The sequence below is a fragment of the Anas acuta genome, chromosome 3, assembly GCF_963932015.1.
Source record: "Anas acuta chromosome 3, bAnaAcu1.1, whole genome shotgun sequence".
NCBI classification, from domain to species: Eukaryota; Metazoa; Chordata; class Aves; order Anseriformes; family Anatidae; genus Anas; species Anas acuta.
Window position 1 is genome coordinate 14,270,269 of NC_088981.1, and position 12,219 is coordinate 14,282,487.

The following is a 12,219-nucleotide window of genomic DNA, read 5'->3' on the forward strand; positions in this document are numbered from 1 at the left end:
GAAACAAGAAGGACATTGCTGTTTCAAGCTAGGGGAAAGTATCAGCCAGTGGGCCTCCTCTTTGGTCTACTTTATGAAGACTTCTGAAAGGCTTTCAGAAGGATTTCCATATGATACCTGTATGCATTATATCTAACACCTGTCCTTTGCAGAAAACACTAGATACCAAGGAACAGGACAGGTATTTCCCAAAGGCCCTGCAAAGTCAAAGAACTGTGTGTCCCATCTTTCCAAACACCTCCCATAAGGAATACAAAAGAATGAATATGTATGGGGCATTTAAATGAGTGTCATCACTATGAAGTGGGTGAAAAAAATAAGCCAGAAGAAATATGGAAAATGGAAAATTCCATTATTAAGGTTTAGTCATGTTACCCTCAGTAGTCGATTTTAACAGTTTCATCACATTCAGATAGAATTATAGAATTCTAGATAGAATATAATTTGTTTTTAAATCGTGACCTGTCTTTGCTTGTATCCCTTTACTTTGTAATTTATTCTAGAGAATTTTTCAGATTTACCCATATAGAATGGTCAATACCCCTCAACAAATTATGCACTTTATGATGAACTAACTTTTAATTACCATTTCACTTTGAAATGCTAACTCTTGTTTTGGCTCTGCTATGAGAGTGCTGGAAGAAAAAGAATGAGGTCCTTAGAATCAAATTTATTCATACCTCCAGGAAGCCCTGTTAAAGACATGTGCATATGTATCACACAAACACTTGTATTTTTTTTTTTTTTTTTTTTTTTTGTATTTATACCTGGGCATTGGCTTAATATCTTGCATAGCTTTAAGGAATAGTATAATCAGAATAAAGGGACACAGCAACAACCCATGTAGTTGTTTTACAATTCAATGCTAGATTGAATTTTATTGAATTACAGCTTTGCATACAATCTACAAACTAAACAAGTGTACCTAAGTGGAAAGGAGTAAGTATATAATAAAACATGGAAAGCTAAAGATGACTAATGAGCGCAGCATTTTCATGTTTCTGTTTTGTAATGCTGACAAATTATTACTATTGCATGAAAAAAACAGTTTTTTGCACAAACTTGCACATGAATTTATGTATGCTGGTTTTGCTGCAAACACTTAGATGTTTAATGGTCTTTAGTTATGTACAAAAAAAAAACCACAACCCAACCCTGTAAATCTGACTTCACAATTCCATGAACAGTGGGACTGAATCTACATGTATTGCATGACAAGTGATGTCTCCTTGTTATCAGTTGAAAGGAAGATCTCTGTCTATGAAAGATCCCTAATTCAGCTTCAGAACTGCATGTTGATTTAGTGGTAAGGTTTCATTAAATATAATCTTTGGCATATTATGGCCCATTCTAAGAACTATATGAAAGAGAATATACCTAAACAAGTTTGTTTGAACCATTTCCAGCGGATGTAAGAAAAGAATGGTACAGGTTCAGTTTGAGTTATGAGTAAACGTAATTAAGATGGATGATGTTTGAAATGGAAATTATATATAATTATTAATAAAGTATTTTTATCAAAAAATAGAAAAAAATATGGATCATACTGTGCCAAAAGCTATTGAAATTAAGCCATAAGGGAGATATAAGGTTGAAAATTAAGTTTGTACTATAGTTTCAGTTGTGGTGCAGCTATGTATCAGGGCTGTACCTGTATGCCCACTTAGTGCATTCGACTTATTAATTCCCTGGGTAGCCCAGGATCTCGTTGGTATAGAAGTGTTTGCCTAGATGTGACTAGCAACTTGCTTAAGACCATAGATTGACTTGAGATGAGGTGATTTCTGTCTTGTAACCACTGCCTCAAAAGTATTTGACTATTTGCTACAAAAGCTTTTCAGGTAGGAGTTTCAGAAAAAGCCCTACGGGTTCCCTCAGGCAACTCCTGCTGAGTCTAGAGCAATTTGTGTGTATCAGTGTTAATCAGCATGGGAAATGAGTGGAGCACGTGGCTGTACCAGAGAGTCTGAGTGGTTTCTGCTACACAACTAACCAAACTGGACATAGGTAAGATGCTTGTAACAAGCTATTAGAAACTGTTTTTGTAAATGTGGAAATGTTCTCAAAGGAGAGCCTTTTGTATGTAGTTAAGATAGAGAGAAAAACCTATGTACACATTGCAGGATAATAAACAGTGATGTAGCATGCATACGCTGGAGCAGTCAAATAGAACTAGGCCAGCTGGATGTAAGAAATCTTCCAAAGAGCAGTTCAAGGAGTTTCTCCCAAATCATGTGAACTCAGTGTTGAAAGGACACTTGTGAATGAGTCTCTTGTTGCTTTTTGGAGAGTAACTGACCCATCCTATTCAAGAGATTTGATTATCTATGCAGGTAAAATAGTTTGTCTAGGTAAAATAGTTTGTTGTTGTTTTTTAAACAAGCACTCTGTTTTCACCTGTGTGACAATACTGACAGGTATCATATAATTATCCATCACAATGAAGTAAGGGTTCTTGCTAAGATACTGAATGCTATTTGGCTCTTGAAATATTTACCCATGATAGTATTGACTTGACTAACTGCATGCCTAGCATCAGTGGAAAAGTAATCAATACTTGAATCCCCAGGCTTCCAACTGCTATTCTGAAACCAAATTACCTAATAGAACTTGCTGAATAAAACTTACATTATTTCATTCTGAAAATATTATTCTACCATTTTTTTTTCCCTGAGTAACAGGGTGTGTTATTAGTAACTAAGCCCTCGGAGAATGGCGATTAGTCTTTGAGCGCTAACCCCCTTCAAAACATGGGTGGATAGCTGGTGAGACTGTGATGAGGAGACCTGTTTTTTAGCAGAATAATTCTGAAAACAAATCCGAAAAGGCACTAAAAGAATGTTAAATAACAAAGGAAAGTAGAAGGTGAATGGTAGAACCAATGGAGTACAAATCCAAAACAGAGCCATGAGCTCACAAAACCAATCAAAGAAGTTGAACAAAATTCTAGTCCTGGCTTCATTGGTAATACAATAGAGAATTATCGCTTATTTATAGACGTTAATTTGATTGATATTATTAGTATTAGTTAATATTAATGAAACCTGAGGGTGAGAACTTTATTATGAGGGTAAAAATGATGGTCATGAAGTACCAAGTGAGGAAAAAACGGGAGTGGAAGTGGCAAATTTTGCCAAAATAACATATCCTATTGCCAAATTACTGGTACCTTAGAGACAAATTGTGTCCAACATTTTCCAGTTTCTGAAAGTTAAAACTGTTATTAGCCATAGTTAAATTTATTAGCTATGAATTTGAGCAGGAAAAAAAAAAAAAAAAGGAATGATAACTGGGAACTGCTTTGGGATAGCTCAGTAAATGTCTACAAATTGATGATCAAACCCACAGTCAAGATGCTCATCATGAGAAGTTCTCATGTTAAAGAAAAATGACCTGGCTAGCGAGGAAATGAAAGCAAGCTTAATTATCTTGTTTTCCTGGCCAAGAGGCAGATATTGGCCATTTTAAGCCAATCACTACTTTGCTTAGTTTGCTCTTCACTTACATAATTTAAGAAGTAGAAGCCTGATTCAGTTAAACATAACTAACTTCATGAACACATCACTGGTAAGTTAGCACTCCTTAAGGGATAGGAAGGGCCTAAAAGAATAGGAAAAAAAAACACCTTGAGTCACATTCCTTTCCCCCTCTCTCTCCCCCATCCAGTTTTTCACAGCACTACATGCATGTCCCCCTGTACTTTATTGAGACTGTTATCAAATGGATACTGGAGTCTCATCTTTTAAAGGGGAGGTGCAACTCAGAAGGTTCTTAAACAGCAACAGATTAAAGGTAAATATTTTACATCCAGAGATCTAAATAACTCACAAAGAACTTTTATGGATCACTGATGTTGGTGTTTTTTTCAGGATTTTTTCAAAATTATGAGAAACATCCCTGAAATGAAAGAAAACAAGTATGCAACAATTAAATACACTAAAACAGACCATTCTGGGTACTTCTTGGCCTGTCAGTCTGGTGTCAATCCTGGACAAAATAGTTCTCGATGCTTTGCTTTAGAAATGTCTGTTACTATTGTTCCTGATGAATGGAAAACATTGAAAATTTGATGAGACAATGCATTGAAACTACCCAAATTTCTCATTAAGATCTAAAATGACACAAAATCAAAATGTTCTACAATGTATGGATGAAAAATAGCTAAGAAGTGTGTCTCAAACTTGAACTGTAAACAAGAAGTCATTGAGAAACAAATCCCATCTGAAATCTATTTCCTTTTGTCTCTTTCTAGTGTTGGCTTAAGAAGAAGATTTGTACCACCAGTGAAGTTCAAAGGTGACACAAGTATTGTGAATATAGCAGTTGCTGGAAAAGAGAAAACTGCTGGTGCAGAATGATTTGAATTGGTTGGTATGTTGAAAGAGCAAAGAAAACCATGTTTTACTGTGATTTTTTTTCCCCAGTAGTGATAATGATGGTAAGGATAGGGAGAGTTCCCTTGTGGCAAACGACAATGGAAAAGTCTTGAAACTCCTGTGGAATACCACCTGGATGTGAAATCAGCATATTGTTGTGACTGAAAGATCTCATGTAATCTTGCCTATATATAGAGAGAATTATCAAATTTGGGGTATAGATGGTATATCATCTGTACATCTGATATACGTTCCATATTTTTTAAAAGGAATGTAGTGGTTTTACCCTGATGGCCAGATGAACTCCACCACAACTACTCTCTCATTCCCCTTCATCAAAGGGGAGGGAGGGGGAAGAGCAGGAGGGGAGAAAGTATGATGGGAAAGGAAAAGGCTCACAGGTTGAGAAAAGGATAATTTAATGAGAGGGAAAAACAACAACAACAAAAATCACACAAAGATCATACTGTTGTATTGACTTATACAACAGAAGTGTGATCAGACACACCTTCATGAGTTTCCCAGCAAGTAAAGTAATCTGTACCATATCAGAAAAATGTTGGAAATGCTTCAAATGTGGAAAAAAAATCCAACAAAATTCCAGCTCTTGACTGGCCCCAGAAGTTGAATTCATGATAGTCAAAGGTAAAAGTACAGCAAGAGAAATTGCACAATTTACATTCTTTAAATGGCTTGAGTTTAGAAGGTTAATGTACAATACATGGAGACCCCACAGTGCAGTGTCCTATCACAGAACATTATCAAATGCTACCCCTGACAGCCTGTGAGCTGAAGGTCAAGAATTTATCATTCTTTCATTAAATAATCAGAATGGAAATAAATGAACAATAGAAGGTGAGAAAATCAACAGCTATAATGGCAGTAAGATTAAAACTAGCGCTTTAAGGAGGATTACTGTTAAAGTCCACTAGATTTTAACAGTAAATGCCAAGGTTTGGGATTTTGTTGGAGATGAAAACCCTAAGCTATTTTCTTCACTGTGATGACCTTTCTGTTGTAATTTTCCTTTGAGCAAATTGATAATAGGAAAATACGAGGGAAGATAATCTCACCCTGATATGCTCTGCCCATTCACGGTTTTGCTCAAGATTGTGTTTTCAAATGAGAAAAAGAAAGCCCTTCTTTCATTTGAAATCTCATGAACTATTTAGCCTTAAATCACAGGAGATACAACAACCTGAATGACTCCAGTAGTTTGCATTCTGTGAATAATTATGCTTTTCCTATGAGAAAATGAAGTTATTACCTGGTTTAATATGTCGCTTCCTAATTCCAGGAGAGGTTTGCCTTTTTAAGCTTTATTGCAAAGACTGAAATGCTCATTTGCTCTTTCTTTTCCCCCCTCCTCCACCTGTCCATCATTTTTATTATGTCATTAGGAGAACTAGATATATATTAGCTGCTACGGGCTCAGATACAAGGTGATGCAAAGGAAAGAGGAGGTATCTTCATCTTTGAGTTATATATATGATGACCAAAATAAATACGTGAATTTTTTCTGCCTGTAGACTTTCAATTATGCTTACAGATAAAATAAATACTAAACCCCTTTCCTTACTGCTGAAGTCAGGATGTGTCCATTTTCTATATAAGCTGATCTATGTTTGAATATATGTACTGATTATAGCATTGAATTGATAGTGCAACTGTGTTCAAAAAGACAATAAAGGCAGAGTCCTAGCAATTCTGGCAGTAAATCCAGTCTCAAAATAATGTAATTATTTAATATAGTCTTCTTTTGCTAGGCCTTGATTCTGTTTAAAGGAAAATAATATATTCCTCTTTTGTTCTGCACAGCAACAGAGCAAGTTGAGAGTAACAGAATGTTCTATTAACTGAACTAACGGAGCAGCTCTTTCTGCTAAACTTATATAACTCTTTAGACACACCATGTGCTGCTTGTTCACTTCCAGTCTATCTCCTAATCATTCTAGCAAGTCAAGTAAGGTCTCTTCCTGCTTAAAGGATATTTCCCTACATCACAGTCTTGAAGCCTCACTTGCTGCTAATTGCAGTAATTGCAAATGTGTTGACACTAAAGCTTGTTGAATGCTGAAAAGAAATCTGCAAATATTTATTTGACTTAGTAAGCACATGTGTTTTCACAGTGTTCACACCCTTTGGAGATTTACTTCTACTCACAAGCTTAGTAACACGAATGGTTGCAAAGCAACGTATTTTGAATAAATATTGCAAATTTCTGGAAAGCAAATTTCAAAATCATAATGGCAAATATTATTGCTGAAAAACTGTTCTTAAGCAGACTGTTAAGACTTACTGAAGTTGGTATAATATTCTGTAGATGAAATAGCTCGTGAGTTTTCAAGAATAAGAGAGATCAGTGAATTTGCCAGTTTGCACCAGCAAAAAACTTAACTGCTAAGCCATATCTGTAGAGCCATCTGGGCATCATTACTTGAGATGTGCACAGTTTGTCCTTGGGGAAATGAGGGATTTAAATGCCAAAATAAATGTACTGTGCTACGGTTTAAAGTATACACTGAATTGTTTTAACATTCTCATCTCTCTTTCATTTTGAAAACCGCAGAGCCCTGCAGTGATCAGTTTATTAGTGAACTTTTGTGAAAAATAGTGCTCAAAGGATCCTATTTCTCTGTGTCTTCATTTTCTCAAACCTCCTTAGATATTTTCCTTACAGGATTTTTGTTCTCCATGCTATGTACTTGACAATATAAGAAAACAAGCTAATGGGGTTGAAATGGAAGAAAGATACAGGTGAGGAGACAACAGTAAAGAAGGGATACAATCCTAATTTCTAAATAAGAAAAGGGGAATAGATGATTTTGTAATTTTTGGCTAGTAAATTTCACACCTTTGCATAGAAATCAGGAAAAGATGATAAATTATATATTATATAACTATAGAACCTACTCTTTAACTGCCATTTCACCTCTGGTCTACATTACTTTACATTTAAAACATGATTAGGAATATTACCCATAAAAGCTAAGCATGGGAACAAGGTTAAGCCTGAGAAATAAAATTACCTTTTCCTTTCAATTCTTTAATGTATATATTGCAATGTTAAGGGAAAAATGAAATATTATGTTGAAGCTTTTTTGAATCATTTAATCTTAGACTGCTCTTTAGGTTCAGTATACTGAATCCTACTTTGATGAAGTCACTTAGAAAAAAGAATGATAAAAATGTGCTGATGCTCAACCTTATAGAAATACTATTGCAAGCTTAAACAAGCAGTTGTCCATTTTATACTGGTGCAAAATGTAAGATGTTGACAAAAGAATTTAAGGCAAAAAAAAAAAAAAAAAAGGAGTTAAATTCCTTTGAAAAAAATAGTGTGGTTGCCCCACATTTTTTCTTTAGATGCTTCCCTTTCTTTTACCTCAGTCCCAGCTATCTGAGGTTGCCATGTGTTATTAGAAAAAAATCTTAGATCAGTTTATTGTCAGTGTGTGCAGCTTTCCCCAAACTATTATAATAAGAAGCCAATTCACCTGCAATGTTTGAAAACAATTTGCTGCTGCTGTGTGTGTATTCAGTGTCTTACAAAATGCAGGTAATTGTTTTAATTGTTTATTTAGCAGTATCTGATTAAACATGCAGACATATCACCATAATTAAGCTAGTTCTGTTCTGAACTTGGTGTAAATCAGCTCAGATGCTGAGGTCTAATCACTGGTAGTTGAAAGCACTAGTGGCATCTGGTGAGACAAATGGATAAATATCTTACAGAAGCCTGGGAGCTGGTGAGGTTACCAGCCTCACAGAAGACCATTATTTTGTCATTAACTGGTGTGAGCAACAGTGTATAACTCATTTGCAGAACTCTCAAACTATGAACGTTTCCTTCCCCTTCCTTCTCATTCCCCTCCTCCCCCCAAGCGATGTGCAAAATTTTAGTAAGAGACTCCATGTCCTGAAGACCATACCTTTGAAGTATATAAGACGGGCAAAGTGTGGCAGAAGGGAAGAACTGTTATAACTAATTTACAGGAAACTGAAGCTCAAAGATGTTAACTTTTTCTAAGATCAGACAGGAGGCTGGAACTGTGAATCAAGGTAAGGAGCTTAAGGACAGGATGTTCTTTCTGGATTTGTTTTCTTAAATATTGGAAAGAAAATGTTTGTGATCTCCAGATTTGACATAGCAGGGATATTTCTCCCCTTGGAAATCTCCATGGAAACGCATGATACAGATTGAAATGGAGACTGCAAAGCAAAAGCAATACAGCTCTGGGCTGTTTAACTGTAGCAAAGAATTTTCTATGCGGTAACATCTCCTTAAAAGTGGATTAGGATAACTGTGAATAAAGGGAGCATCTTTGTCAAGGGCTAAAACCAGAACTTTTGTCATCAGTGAAATGCTGTAGCAATGTGGCACCTATTCTGTAAGGGTTATCAGATTATAAAGGCTGAAAAGTAGGACAAATCCAGAAGAAAAATCACTCTTATAGTAGACCAGGATTGTTTAATGCACCTGTAGGATGGCATCATGATTGTTCCTTGTATGCACCATTATGTTGTGTATTTCTCTGGCTGCTCAGCAGCTAGTGGAAAATACAGAAACCTCAACTGATTAATTTGCAAATGAAGTCAGGATTTTTCTATATAGAATGAAGGTTTTGATTCCTAAAGGTTGTCTGTTAGTCTTTTTTTTTCAGCCTTCTTTTGGAATCTTGTGGCATAAAGGCCAGACTCAGCCTATTCTGGGTAGAACACCACAAATTAGAAATTTTATGGTTTTAATAATTCTAAGACTTCAAGGTAGTGTTAGGCATTGTGGTCCTTTTTATGCAAAAGTAACTAGTTCAGAGACTAATGCTGCTTCTTTTTGCCCATATGTCTTAATTTCCATCATAATTTTTAGGTCCTAAGAAATGCAGATTTGGGCCTTTTCTGTTCTAAACTGACTGTGCAAAATTTGTTCTGAGTTGATGGTGCTGCTTAGTCAGTTCTACCAAGAATGAAATATATGCATATGTAGTTTACGTATGTGACACATTTATTTACCTTCATTGTTATCCTACTATGCTTATATTCTTCCCATAAAATAATGGCTAATAAAGTTTTCCTTTAATTAGTACATTTTGATTTGATATTTTCTAGCTCATTTAAGACATGCAGAATTACTATTTGCTTGTGTTTATTTTCTTTTTGCAAACTTACAGTTATGTTCCTTTACTGAGAGACAATGTGAACAGTTAATACCGGTTTTCTAGCTTTCATGCTTTCTAGCATACTGTCTTGCATTTTAAGTTATGCCTAAGAGAACTCAGAGTAATAACTCTGATTTATTCTCAAAAGATACAGCTGATATTTATGTAGCGGTCTTGATTCTGCAGATACCTGTGTGTTAAATCCTTAATACTCCTGCACTTTCAATTCCTACATTCAAGTGTTGTTTTCTGAAGTAATGGGGTCTTTGTACATGCCAAAGCACGTACAAAGTGATAATGAACATATAATCACTCTAGGAAGCTTAGAAATCACTTTCATTACAGGAAGTTACTTAAAAACATTTTAAGTCCTATATAAATTACCCCGAATTAATGAGACTTTCACTGAAATAGAACTGACATCCTTGCTAATGCTAAATGGAATCATGATTGTAAGTCTAATACACAGAGTAAGAAATCTGTGCATTATAGTTTAAGAACACAGGGCATGCGAGACTTGATAATATATTCACAATCAAAGGAGCTGTATTAAAACATTTTCATTGTCTGTCTTCTCTTTCCCCCTGGGAGGATGCCTGGTGTAGCAATGTTGTGTCCAGGCACAGACGCTGTGCCACTATGCCCAGCCAGCACACCAATTAGACTTAAATGGGGTATCACTGCTTTAAGGCGTCACCTTTAAGGCATGAGGGAAATTCCTTTGAATTTTAAAGGAGAATAGGCTATTGTCACTTCCTTATTTTAGGCACACAGACTGTGTAATCGGGGGAAGGATCCTCCAACAGAGAGCAAGTGAGAGCAGGAAATTAAATGTAAGTGATCTGGAATACCCCTTTAGAAAAATTCATCCATCTCCATGGGCTATATGGTGATCCTAGGAACAGCAGGCTCTGAGTCAGACAGCTGAAATGGGAGGGGGAGATATTTTTGACTAGAGCTAGAATAGAATTTATGTCAAAATATCTTGGTGAGAGAATAAAATCTTTCCAGCAGCTTCATTAGTTCAAGTGAACCTGTAAGTTGTGTTACAGCAGGAAGCCACTGGACTTCTTTTGGCTTCAGACAAGAAACTTCTCGAAGCTGCTGTGTTCCTCTTTGTGTCTTCCTGGACTACGAGGAAGACAGATCCGTGAGCACTGCTGTGTGTAACTGGCCCAGCAATTGCTGGACCTTCTCTTTCTCACTTGTTTTGCTGTCAGGAAATGATAGAGTTATTCTGAAAGCTGTGCTTGCCTTTCCACAGAGCAATTGAAATTCAAGCCCTTCTTCTGGACAGTCTTTAATGAGTCAAGAAATCTGAAATTTTTGGTGGAAATTGTGATTCTTTTTGGGAAGGCTTTTGGAAACACACGATTTGTAAGTGAGAAATAGGGTCAGGAAAAAGCAGAATTTTGACTTTTAATGGCCAAACTGTTGCGCATTCTACCAGAAAAAGCAATTTCTAGCCTGTACATAAACTTTTTCCTGTCTCATCTCGTTGGTCTTCCTGTCTTTTGAGACCTGTTATTCTACAATTATTCACTTTTCCACAGGGCAGGCTCCTCAGCCTCTTTTACTCCTTTTACTCCATGGACTAACCCCTCCCCCTCTCCTTTTTCTTTCTCTTTCTTTACAGATGGGTTAGGTTGTTTTTGTCTAGCCTTGCAGCTGTTAATATTTCTCTTCATGGGAAATTTCTCTGGCTTTTTTTCAGTCTCATGTTGTTTTTGTGGTAACTTGCCCAGAGTGGGAGTTGGAACAAATTCATTTTCCTGAAATGTAGTTATGGGAGGGCTGCACGAGAGGATGAGAGAGAATATGAGAGGATCTCCATTACTGTGTTTATAGCTACCTGTCGCTATTGATCATTAACCAATCTTGCTAGAAGTATGGCTTCAATTTTCTTTTTTCAATGTGGATTAAGCAGTGTTGCCAATGCACATTTTTCTCTGTCAGACTTTACAGTAAGTATGTAGCACACAAAAGTTTGAAAGCCATCTCCTCAGATGCTGTTTTAAAAAGGACTTTTAAATGACTCAGTCAGAGATTTCATGCTCACTGGCATTGAAAAATTAGAATTTAACACTTTCAGCTGACTTTAAAGGCTGAAAAAAGGCTAAAATGGACAGCAGAATTCAGCTGTGTGAAAGACAAAAAAAAAAAAAAAGGAGTAGAGAACGGTGAGGAGATGCTTGCTTTTGAAAAGGCTGGAACTACAGCACCACTTAGCATACGGTGCAGTGTTTTAAAAAAGAAACAAGCAAAAAAAAAAAAAAAGCCGGAAAACAGCACTTCTCTACCTGTGTTGGGGTGTTGGGATAGCACTTGGGTCAGGATAGTGAGGCATCTGAGTATTTTCTGAGGTCAGCAGTACCCCAGGCTTTTACCTCCACTAAGCACCTAGGCACACTGAAGGAAAATAGGTGAAAATGAACTCAGAGGAAACAGATAGGTGACTGGGGAGACTGAGATTTGGAAACAGAGCTTGAAGAGTCTTATATAAAATGTCCAGAATAGAGGGTGACAAAATCAATAGGAGGAATGGTGTGTGTTCATACATTGCAGGGGATAGCCATAGGAGTTTCTGTGTTCTGGATGTTTACTACTTCACATTCATTGGACACTTATTTCTACTGTTTCTAAGGCCAGAACTAGGTACTCCATGTAGGAAAAATAGGCAGCAA

At 36.4% G+C, this 12,219-nt stretch overlaps 1 long non-coding RNA gene across 2 annotated transcripts in view; it reads left to right on the forward strand.

Moving 5' to 3' along the window:
• LOC137853445 (uncharacterized) overlaps positions 1 to 9,584 on the forward strand; it is a 91,211-nt gene extending 81,627 nt beyond the window's left edge. Inside the window, exons 3-5 of one of the 2 annotated variants that reach the window (XR_011094504.1) lie at positions 1,834 to 2,007; positions 3,667 to 3,792; positions 4,253 to 9,584. This is a non-coding gene — a long non-coding RNA (uncharacterized lncRNA). The remainder of the gene's footprint in view (positions 1 to 1,833; positions 2,008 to 3,666; positions 3,793 to 4,252) is intronic. The other variant, XR_011094505.1, reaches the window with a different exon arrangement.
• Positions 9,585 to 12,219: the final 2,635 nt, after the last annotated feature.